At 38.5% G+C, this 12,710-nt stretch overlaps 1 non-coding gene across 1 annotated transcript; it reads right to left on the reverse strand.

The window, feature by feature from the left end:
• Positions 1-5,165: 5,165 nt before the first annotated feature.
• On the reverse strand, positions 5,166-5,273 carry LOC112718760 (small nucleolar RNA R71). Its single transcript, XR_003161086.1, has one exon. It is a non-coding gene; the product is annotated as a small nucleolar RNA R71 (small nucleolar RNA).
• Between the last annotated feature and the right edge of the window lie 7,437 nt (positions 5,274-12,710).

Genomic DNA, 12,710 nt, shown 5'->3' on the forward strand with positions numbered 1-12,710 from the left:
TATACCACGAAGATTCCGGTTAAAGAATCCAAGAGATAACTACTTAATCTATGGTAGAACGGAGGTGGTTATCAGGCACGCGTTCATAGTTGAGAATGATGATGATTGTCACGGATCATCACATTCATCCGGGTTAAGAACAAGTATTATCTTGGAATGGAAGCAAGCATGATTGACTAGTAAGGGTAAAACAATCTAAGAGGGCTGAATAATGTGCGTTCCTCCTCTAAGAGGTCTATCCTCCCCTAATGGTTATGGAAAATACACTTTAAATACTTAACAGATGACTAGTAAGGGTAAAACAATCTATTTAGTGCTAAAATCCACTTCTGGAGCCCACTTGGTGAGTGTTTGGGCTGAGCTTTGATGAGATCCAAGTGCTATGAGGCTCCTTGGGTGTGGAATGCCAGCTAGGAAGTCCTCTCTGGGCGTTTGTACATTGGTCTCTGCTCTTTGGGCGCTGGACGCCTGGAAGGGGGCAGGTAGCTAGTGTTGGACGCCAGTTTTGGGCCTTCTAATCCAAAGAAAAGTCTAGACTATTATATAGTTTTGGAAAGCTCTTGAAGTCATATTTCAATAGCCATTGAGAGCGCTTCATTTGGACTTCTGTAGCTTAAAAAAAGCTCTTACGAATGCAAGTAGGTCAGATGTGGACAGCATCTGCAGTGCTTTCTCTATCTTTGAATCAAATTTCTGCTCCAACTCCTCAATTTCAGCCAGAAAATACCTGAAATTGTACAAAAACACAAAAACTCATAGTGGAATCCAAAAATGTGAATTTAACACTAAAACCTATAAAAACTCAACAAAAAATAAACAAAAACTACTAAAAACTATATGAAAATGATGCCAAAAAGCGTATAAATATCCGCTCATCACAACACCAAACTTAAACTGTTGCTTATTGATGATGTATTTTCGTATGGTTAGGAATTTCACACAAAATAATCTCGTTAGTAGTATAGTTCCCAGCCAACTAATAATACTCAAATCAAATTTTAAAAGATTGGTTGTCAAAAGTATAAACCCCAATGAAAATTAAGTGAAGTATTCAAACCTCGGGTCGTCTCACAAGGAATTGCAATGAAGTGATCAATTATTGGCTATGAAGGAACAAAGGGGGTTTGATTTCTAACTGGTAAGAAAAGTAAATAACAAGAAAGTAAATGATAAGAACTAATAAAATAAAGGAAAAGAACTCTTGGCTAAGACTTGGAAATTGAGATCACCATCTTTGTCTACAAACAATGTATTGACAATTATGAGGAACCGAGCTCATTAAGTCTACTTCTATACTTAAAGTATGTCAAATGTCTTGACCAACATCAATCCATAAGTCCTAAACTAGCTAACAATTGACTTTGTAGTAGGCTAGTGTCAATGCTTATCAAATTGACCACTAAGGGTTCTCAAATCACCAATTCAATGAGATCCAATGACTCAAGGTCACTCAATTCCCGTAGCCTAGGCCAAGACTAAAGAAACTACTCAAAAGCTAGTGAAAACATTTCATCAAACACCTAGAGTGCAATAAAAGTAAACATCATAAATTGCAAGAATTAACAAACCCATAACTAACATAAATAAGGAATCAACAATAACAATGAAGATAAACATAAGAAGACATAGAAACATAAAATTGCATTGAAAGAAAATTAAATCCAACAATAGTTCATCAACATATCAAGAGGAATAAAAGGGAAATTAACAAAAGAACTAAGAGGAACAAAGATACAGGAACAAGAAATTATAAAGGAAATAAGATGAGAACAAGAATTTCAACCTAGATCTAAGATGCAAAATAACCTAAGAACCCTAGAAAGTGATGATTGGATTTTTGTGTGGTTTAGAATTTCACAATTGAAGTCTCGTTGCAAGTATAGTTTCTAAACCAACAATAATCCTTTCATACAAAAATTTTTGTCACTAAAATAAACCCCTAAAATCTATAAACTGAAGTATTTAAACCTCAGGTCGTTCTCCCTAGGAATTACAATAAAGTGTTCCTGTTATTGGTTATGAAATATTTTGGGGTTTTTGAGAATTTAGACAAGAAATATAAATGGCAAAGAAAATAAACTAACAACTAAGAAATCTCTTGGCAATATATGAGAACTAGAAGTCCTATCCAAGTTATCCTCCTCAATTGTGACTACAAATTGTTCATTGCTACCACTTAGTTAACCTCTAACCATGGAAAAAAGTCAAGTGGATGAATTAACTTGATTTCACAAGTCCTAGCCAACTCCCAAGGGAAAGACTAGCTTTAGTGGAATCCAAATCAATTAGCAACTTCTAATTATCAATCAACAAAGGAATTAGATAACTCAAGCGTCACTAATTACTCTACCTAGGCCAAGAGGAATAAAATCTATACTAAAATCCAACTAAGCATTTCATCAAATACTTGGAAGGCACAAAGGAAAAGCATAGTAAATTGATAACAAGAGTAGAATCTAACAACAATTGAATGTAAGAAATCAACAACAACAATCAAAAGGATCACAATTATTATGAATTACCTCAAATTGAATTGAAAGAAAATAGAAGGAACAAGAGTAGATCTACAACAAAATATAGAAGCAACATAAAGGAGATTACAACAAAAGAATAGAAGAAGAATAAACGTAACAACAAGGAATTGAAAGGTAGAAGTAGATGAGAGCAAAGATTAACCTAGATCTAAGAACTATACCTAATCCTAATCCTAATCCTAGAGAGAAGTGAGAGCTTCTCTCTCTAGAAACTAACTTTTCCTCCAAAACTAAACTAAACTAAACTAATGGTAACTAGGTGTTTTATCCCTCTTCAATCCTTGGCTTAAATAGCATTAGAAATGAGTTGGATTGGGCCCACAAGGCTTCTAAAATCGCTGGCCACGAGTTGCATTAAGTGGATCAAGTGCCACCATCGGTGCATCCGCGTACCGTGCACGTGCGCACCTCTATACGTGATGCAATGATGAGCGGATAATTTATACACTTTTTGGCATTGTTTTTAGTATGTTTTTAGTATGTTTTAGTTAGTTTTTAGTATATTTTTATTAGTTTTTAGTTAAAATTCACTTTTTTGGCGCCGTTGCTGGGGATTGTTTGAGTTTGGACAACTGACGGTTCATCTTGTTGCTTAGATTAGGCATTTTTCTTCAGAGTTCTCAAGAATGAATTCTAGTGTTTCAAGGTGATGTTCTTATCATCACCAAGGCTGATTGATTCTCATTAATTTAGCTCTTGAATGTATGTCCTGTTGAAGCTTGGCTAGCCATGTCTAATTTCTTTAGACTAAAGCTTTAGACTAACATTGCATGATTCCTGGAATTCTCATTAAGAAATTTGATATCTTTATTTTCTTTTCCACTTAATTTTTGAAAAAAATCCAAAAAAAAAATTACAAAATCATAAAAAACCAAAAATATTTTATGTTTCTTGTTGAGTCTAGTGTCTCATGTTAAGTTTGGTGTCAATTGCATGTTTCTGTTCTTCTTGCATTCATTCATGTGTCTTAAGTGATCTTCAAGATGTTCTTGATGATTTCCTTTCTCTGATCTTTAAATTCTCTTGTCTTGAGTGTTTTGTTGTTTCTCATGTGCATTCTCAATTTGTTAGTGCCAATAGTATACAAACTTCTAAGTTTGGTGTCTTGCATGCATTGTTATTTGATTTTAGTTGCATTTTGATTATTCCTCATCATAAAAAAAAATCCAAAATTTTTTTTAATTTGTGTCTTTCCAAGTCAATAATACAGAGAATTGAAGATTCAGAACATACAGCAGAGGAATTATACAGAAAAAGCTGGACATTCAAGATGCCCAGTGAAGAAGGAAAACTGGCATTTAAACGCCAACCAAGGTGCCTGGTTGGGCGTTTAATGCCCAAAGGGTAGTGTTTTGGGCGTTAAATGCCAGAATGGATACCATTCTGGGCGTTTAACGCCAAGATGGCACAAGAGGGAAGATTTTGTTTTTAATGCAAATTTTTTTCAAGTTCTCAAAATTTTTTCAAAATCACATCTTTTTCAAATCATATCTTTTCAATCATATGTTTTCAAAATCAATTTCTTGCCTTTTTCAAAAATACTTGCTAACAATTAATGATTTGATTCAACATTTCAAGTATGTTGCCTTTTCTGTTGAGAAAGGTTTAATGTCTGAATCATATCTTTTCTTGTTAGTCAAGTTGTTGATTTTCAAAATGAAATCTTTTTAAATTGTTTTTCAAATCATATCTTCTCAATCATATCTTTTTAAAACCATAACTTTTCAATCATATCTTTTTAATCAGATCTTTTTCAAAATAGTTTTCAATCATGTCTTTTTAATTTCTACTTTCAAAATCTTTTTCAAAAATCACTTGATTTTTTCTTTTCCACTCTTAGTTTTCGAAAAGCAATTAGTAATTTTCAAAATGATTTTAAAATCTTTTACTTAATTTTCGAAAATTTCTTCCCCTCTTCTCACATCCTTCTATTTATGGACTAACACTCCTCCTCAATGAACAATTCGAACTCCATCTCTTTTGATAAGTTTGAATTCTTCTACCTCTCCATCTATTTTTCTTTTCCTCTGACACCTCAAGGAATCTCTATACTGTGACATAAAGGATTCCATATCTTCTTGTTCTCTTCTCTTTTATATGAGCAGGAGCAAAGACAAAAGTATTCTTGTTGAGGCTGACCCTGAACCTGAAAGGACCTTGAAGCGAAAGCTAAGAGAAGCTAAGGCACAACTCTTTGTAGAGGACCTAACAGAAGTCTTCAAACAAGAAGAACCCATGGCAGCCGAAAATAACAACAATGTAAGGAAGGTGCTGGGTGACTTTACTGCACCTACTCCCGACTTCTATGGGAGTAGCATCTCTATCCCTGCAATTGGAGCAAACAACTTTAAGCTTAAGCCTTAATTAGTTTCTCTAATGCAACATAATTACAAGTTCCATGGACTTTCATTGGAAGATCCTCATTAGTTTTTAGCTGAATTCTTGCAAATCTGTGACACTGTCAAGACCAATAGGGTTGACCCTGAGGTCTACAGACTTATGCTATTTCCTTTTGCTGTAAGAGACAGAGCTAGGATATGGTTGGACTCACAACCTAAAGAAAGCCTGAACTCTTGGGAAAATCTAGTCAATGCCTTCTTGGCAAAGTTCTTTCCACCTCAAAAATTGAGTAAACTTAGAGTGGAAGTCCAAACCTTCAGACAGAAGGAAGGTGAATCCCTCTATGAAGCTTGGTAAAGATACAAACAATTGATCAGAAAGTGTCCTTCTGATATGCTTCTGAATGGAGCATCATAGGTATCTTCTATGATGGTCTGTCTGAACTGTCCAAGATGTCATTGGATAGCTCTGCTGGAGGATCTCTTCATCTGAAGAAGACGCATATAGAAGCTCAAGAACTCATTGAAATGGTTGCAAATAACCAATTCATGTACACTTCTGAAAGGAATCCTGTGAACAATGGGACGAATAAGAAGAAAGGAGTTCTTGAGATTGATACTCTGAATGCCATATTGGCTCAGAACAAAATATTGACTCAACAAGTCAATATGATTTCTCAAAGTCTGTCTGGAATACAAGCTGCACCAGGCAGTACTAAGGATGCTTCATCTGAAGAAGAAGCTCATGATCCTGAGAACCCTTCAATGGAAGAGGTGAATTACATGGGAGAACCCTATGGAAACACCTATAATTCTTCATGGAGAAATCATCCAAATCTCTTATGGAAGGATCAACAGAGACCTCAACAAGATTTCAACAACAATAATGGTGGAAGAAATAGGTTTAGCAATGGCAAGCCTTTTCCATCATCTTCTCAGCAACAGACAGAGAATTCTAAGCAGAACCACTCTGACTTAGCAACCATGGTCTCTGATCTAATCAAAACCACTCAAAGTTTCATGACTGAAACAAGGTCCTCCATTAGGAATTTGGAGGCACAAGTGGGACAGCTGAGCAAGAAAATTACTGAACTCCCTCCTAGTACTCTTCCAAGCAATACAGAAGAAAATCCAAAAGGAGAGTGCAAGGCCATCAACATGGCCGAACTTGGAGAGGAGAAAGAGGCAGTGATCGCCACTGAGGAAGACCTCAATGGACGTCCACTAGCCTCCAATGAGTTCCCTAATGAAGAACCATGGGAATCTGAGGCTCACACTGAGACCATAGAGATTCCATTGGATTTACTTCTGCCATTCATGAGCTCTGATGAGTATTCTTCCTCTGAAGAGGATGAGTATGTCATTGAAGAGCAAGTTGCTAAATACCTTGGAGCAATCATGAAACTAAATGACAAGTTATTTGGTAATGAGACTTGGGAGGATGAACCCCCTTTGCCCACCAAAGAACTGGATGACTTGACTAGGCAGAGATTACCTCAAAAGAGACAGGATCCTGGGAAGTTTTCAATACCTTGTACCATAGGCATCATGACCTTTAAGAAGGCTCTGTGTGACTTAGGGTCAAGTGTAAACCTCATGCCTCTCTCTATAATGGAGAAGCTAGGGATCTTTGAGGTACAAGCTGCAAGAATCTCACTAGAGATGGCAGACAATTCAAGAAAACAAGCTTATGGGCTTGTAGAGGATATTCTGGTAAAGATTGAAGACCATTACATCCCTGCTGATTTTATAGTCCTAGAAACTGGGAAGTGCATGGATGAATCCATCATCCTTGGTGGACCCTTCCTAGTCACAGCAAACACTGTGATTGATGTGGACAGAGGAGAATTGATCATTCAAGTGAATGAAGAATCCTTTGTGTTTAAGGCTCAAGGATATCCCTCTGTCATCATGGAGAGGAAGCATGAAGAGCTTCTCTCAAAATAGAGTCAAACAGAGCCCCCACAGTCAAACTCTAAGTTTGGTGTTGGGAGGCCACAACCAATTTCTAAGTTTTGTGTTGAACCCCCACATTCAAACTTGAAGTTTGGTGGAGGTTCCAACATTGCTCTGAACATCTGTGAGGCTCCATGAGAGCCCACTGTCAAGCTACTGACATTAAAGAAGCGCTTGTTGGGAGGCAACCCAATGTTATATTTATCTATTTTCCTTTGTTATTTTATGTTTTCTGTAGGTTGATGATCATGGAAAGTCACAAAATCAATTGAAAAAGCAAAAACAGAATGAAAAATAGAAAGAAAAATAGCACACCCTGGAGCAAGAACCTGCTGGCGTTTAAACGCCAGTAAAGGGCAGCAAATGGGCGTTTAACGACCAGTCTGGCACCATTTTGGGCGTTTAACGCCAGAAAGAGGCACCAGACTGGCGTTAAATGCCAGGAAAGGGCAAGAAGCTGGCGTTAAACGCCAGAAATGGGCACCAGCCCGGCGTTTAACGCCAGAATTGACATAAAGAGCATTTTTGCTCGCCACTTGGTGCAGGGATGAATTTTCCTTGACACCTCAGGATCTGTGGACCCCACGGGATCCCCACCTACCCCACCACCCTCACTCTTCTTCTTCACCCATTCACCAATCACCTCAACCACTCTTCCCCAAAAACCCCTCACTTATCAAATCCTACTATTCTCTTCACCACCCACATCCATCCTTCATAAAACATCACCTGCCTCTCCATTCAAATTCAAACCACTTTCTCTCCCAAACTCACCCATTCATAACCGAACCATACCCCTCTCTCCACCCCATTATAAACCCATCTTCACCCCTTCATTTTCACACAACCTAAACACTACTTCTCCCCCATTGGCCGAACCACAAAGCCATCTCCATCTCCTCTATTTCTTCTTCTTTTACTCTCTTCTTTCTTCTTTTGCTCGAGGACGAGCAAACCTTTTAAGTTTGGTGTGGTAAAAGCACTGCTTTTTGTTTTTCCATAACCATTTATGGCACTTAAGGCCGGAGAAACCTCTAGAAAGAGTAAAGGGAAGGCAAAAGCTTCCACCTCCGAGTCATGGGAGATGGAGAGATTCATCTCAAGGGTGCATCAAGACCACTTCTATGAATTTGTGGCCATGAAGAAGGTGATCCCCGAGGTTCCTTTCAAACTCAAAAAGAGTGAATACCCAGAGATCCGACATGAGATTCGAAGAAGAGGTTGGGAAGTTCTTACCAACCCCATTCAACAAGTCGGAATCTTAATGGTTCAAGAGTTCTATGCCAATGCATGGATCACCAAGAGCCATGATCAAAGTGTGAACCCGAACCCAAAGAATTGGCTTACATTGGTTCGGGGGAAATGCTTAGATTTTAGTCCAGAAAATGTAAGGTTGGCATTCAACTTGCCCATGATGCAAGGAGATGAACACCCTTACACTGGAAGGGTCAACTTTGATCAAAGGTTGGACCAAGTCCTCATAGACATTTGTGAAGAGGGCGCTCAATGGAAGAGAGATTCAAGAGGGAAGCCGGTTCAACTAAGAAGGCATGACCTCAAGCCCGTGGCTAGGGGACGGTTGGAGTTTATCCAACGCTGAATTATTTCCACTAGCAACCGGTCCGAAGTTACCATAGACCAGGCCATCATGATTCATAGCATCATGATTGGAGAGGAAGTAGAAGTTCATGAGGTTATAGCCCAAGAACTTTATAAGGTGGCAGACAAGTCCTCTACCTTGGCAAGGTTAGCCTTTCCTCATCTCATTTGTCATCTCTGTTATTCAGTTGGAATTGACATAGAGGGAGACATCCTCATTGATGAGGACAAGCCCATCACTAAGAAAATGATAGAGCAAACAAGAGATCCCACTCATCATGAAATCCCTGAGATACCTCAAGGGATGCACTTTCCTCTACAAAACTATTGGGAGCAAATCAACACCTCCCTAGGAGAATTGAGTTCCAACATGGGACAACTAAGGGTGGAGTACCAAGAACATTCCATCCTCCTCCATGAAATTAGAGAAGATCAAAGAATCATGAGAGAGGAGCAACAAAGGCAAGGAAGAGACATTGAGGAGCTCAAGCACTCCATAAGATCTTCAAGAGGAAGAACAAGCCGCTATCACTAAGGTGGACCCGTTCTTTAATCTCCTTGTTCTTTATTTTCCTGTTTTTCGAATTTCATGCTTATGTTTATCTATGTTTGTGTCTCATGATCATTAGTGTCTTAGTGTCTATGCCTTAAAGCTATGAATGTCCTATGAATCCATCACCTTTCTTGAATGAAAAATGTTCTTAATTGAAAAAGAGAAGAATTGCATGAATTTTGAATTTTATAACAGATTAATTATTTTGATGTGGTGGCAATATTTTGGTTTCTGAATGTATGCTTGAACAGTGCATATGTCTTTTGAATTTGTTGTTCATGAATGTTGGCTCTTGAAAGAATGATGAAAAAGGAGACATGTTACTGAGGATCTGAAAAATCATAAAAATGATTCTTGAAGCAAGAAAAAGCAGTGAATACAAAAAAAGAGAGAGGAAAACGAAAAAAAAACGAAAAAAAGAAAAAGAAAAAAATTAATGAAGTTGTGATCCAAGGCAAAAAGAGTGTGCTTAAGAACCCTGGACACCTCTAATTGGGGACTCTAGCAAAGCTGAGTCACAATCTGAAAAGGTTCACCTAATTATGTGTCTGTGGCATGTATGTATCCGGTGGTAATACTGGAAGACAGAGTGCTTTGGGCCACGGCCAAGACTCATAAAGTAGCTGTGTTGAAGAATCATCATACTTAACTAGGAGAATCAATAACACTATCTGGATTCTGAGTTCCTATAGAAGCCAATCATTCTGAATTTCAAAGGATAGAGTGAGATGCCAAAACTATTCAGAGGCAAAAAGCTAAAAGCCCCGCTCATCTAATTAATACTGATCTTCATAGATGTTTTTGGAATTCATTGCATATTCTCTTCTTTTTATCTTATTTGATTTTCAGTTGCTTGGGGACAAGCAACAATTTAAGTTTGGTGTTGTGATGAGCGGATAATTTATACGCTTTTTGGCATTGTTTTTAGTATATTTTTAGTATGTTTTAGTTAGTTTTTAGTATATTTTTATTAGTTTTTAGTTAAAATTCACTTTTCTGGACTTTACTATGAGTTTGTGTATTTTTCTGTGATTTCAGGTATTTTCTGGCTGAAATTAAGGGACCTGAGCAAAAATCTGATTCAGAGGCTGAAAAGGACTGCAGATGCTGTTGGATTCTGACCTTCCTGCACTCGAAGTGGATTTCCTGGAGCTACAAAAGCCCAATTACGCGCTCTCAACTGCGTTGGAAAGTAGACATCCTGGGCTTTTCATCAATGTATAATAGTCCATACTTTGTCCAAGATTTGATGGCCCAAACCGGCGTTCCAAATCAGCTCAAAACTGCCCGGCGTTAAACGCCAGAACTGGCACAAGAATGGGAGTTAAACGCCCAAACTGGCATAAAAGCTGGTGTTTAACTCCAAGAAAAGTCTCTACACATGAAAGCTTCAATGCTCAGCCCAAGCACACACCAAGTGGGCCCGGAAGTGTATTTTTATGTCATTTACTCATTTCTGTAAACCCTAGGCTACTAGTTCTCTACAAATAGGACCTTTTACTATTGTATTCTCATCTTGGTAGCTATCTTTAGTCTTATGCTATCTTAGATCATGGGGCTGGCCTCACGGCCATGCCTAGACCTTGTTCTTATGTATTTTCAACGGTGGAGTTTCTACACACCATAGATTAAGGTGTGGAGCTCTGCTGTACCTCGAGTATTAATGCAATTATTATTGTTCTTCTGTTCAATTCAGCTTGTTCTTTTTCTAAGATATCATTTGTTCTTCAACTTGATGAATGTGATGATTGGTGCGCGAAATTGTGAATAATACTTTTCACAACTCTCATAATCCCCGGTCATGAACCCCAAAAACTTGGTAGCTCAGTACCATGGCATTACACAACTTCGCACAACTAACCAGCAAGTGCACTGGGTCGTCCAAGTAATAAACCTTACGCGAGTAAGGGTCGATCCCACGGAGATTGTTAGTATGAAGCAAGCTATGGTCATCTTGTAAATCTTAGTCAGGCAAACTCAATTGATATGATGATGAACGAAAATAACAGTAAGATAAAGATAGAGGTACTTATGTAACTCATTGGTAGGAACTTCAGATAAGCGCATGAAGATGCCTTCCCTTCCGTCTCTCTGCTTTCCTACAGTCTTCATCCAATCCTTCTTACTCCTTTCCATGGCAAGCTTATGTAGGGTTTCACCGTTGTCAATGGCTACCTCCCATCCTCTCAGTGAAAACGTTTGCCTATGCTCTGTCACAGCATGGGGTAATCAGCTGTCGGTTCTCGGTCAGGCCGGAATAGAATCCATCGATTCTTTTGTGTCTGTCACTAACGCCCCGCCTGCTAGGAGTTTGAAGCACGTCACAGTCATTCAATCATTGAATCCTACTCAGAATACCACACACAAGGTTAGACCTTCCGGATTCTCTTGAATGCCGCCATCAGTTCTAGCCTATACCACGAAGACTCTGATCTCACAGAATGGTTGGCTCGTTTGTCAGACGAGCACTCGGTTGTCAGGCGATCAACCATGCATCGCGCAATCAGGAATCCAAGAGATATTCACCCAATCGAAGGTAGAACGGAGGTGGTTGTCAGTCACACGTTCATAGGTGAGAATGATGATGAGTGTCACGGATCATCACATTCATCAAGTTGAAGAACAAGTGATATCTTAGAACAAGAACAAGCGGAATTGAATGGAAGAACAATAGTAATTGCATTAATACTCGAGGTACAGCAGAGCTCCACACCTTAATCTATGGTGTGTAGAAGCTCCACCGTTGAAAATACATAAGAACAGGGTCTAGGCATGGCCGAATGGCCAGCCTCCCAATGATCTAAGATAGCATAAAATGAAGATAGCTACCCCTCGATGTCTCAATACAATAGTAAAAGGTCCTACTTATAGAAAACTAGTAGCCTAAGGTTTACAGAAATGAGTAAATGACATAAAAATCCACTTCCGGGCCCACTTGGTGTGTGCTTGGGCTGAGCAATGAAGCATTTTCGTGCAGAGACTTCTCTTGGAGTTAAACGCCAGCTTTTATGCCAGTTTGGGCGTTTAACTCCCATTTTGGTGCCAGTTCCAGCGTTTAACGCTGGGATTTCTGAGGGTGACTTTGAACGCCGGTTTGGGCCATAAAATCTTGGGCAAAGTATGGACTATCATATATTGCTGGAAAGCCCAGGATGTCTACTTTCCAATGCCGTTGAGAGCGCGCCAATTGGGTTTCTGTAGCTCCAGAAAATCCACTTCGAGTGCAGGGAGGTCAGAATCCAACAGCATCTGCAGTCCTTTTTAGTCTCTGAATCAGATTTTTGCTCAGGTCCCTCAATTTCAGCCAGAAAATACCTGAAATTACAGAAAAACACACAAACTCATAGTAAAGTCCAGAAAAGTGAATTTTAACTAAAAACTAATAAAAATATACTAAAAACTAACTAGATCATACTAAAAACACACTAAAAACAATGCCAAAAAGCATACAAATTACCCGCTCATCACAACACCAAACTTAAATTGTTGCTTGTCCTCAAGCAACTGAAAATCAAATAAGATAAAAAGAAGAGAATATGCAATGAATTCCAAAAACATCTATGAAGATCAGTATCAATTAGATGAGCGGGGCTTTTAGCTTTTTGCCTCTGAACAGTTTTGGCATCTCACTCTATCCTTTGAAATTCAGAATGATTGGCTTCTTTAGGAACTTAGAATCCAGATAGTGTTAATGATTCTCCTAGTAAGGTATGATGATTCTTGAACATA

This window comes from Arachis hypogaea, chromosome 10, assembly GCF_003086295.3.
Source record: "Arachis hypogaea cultivar Tifrunner chromosome 10, arahy.Tifrunner.gnm2.J5K5, whole genome shotgun sequence".
NCBI classification, from domain to species: Eukaryota; Viridiplantae; Streptophyta; class Magnoliopsida; order Fabales; family Fabaceae; genus Arachis; species Arachis hypogaea.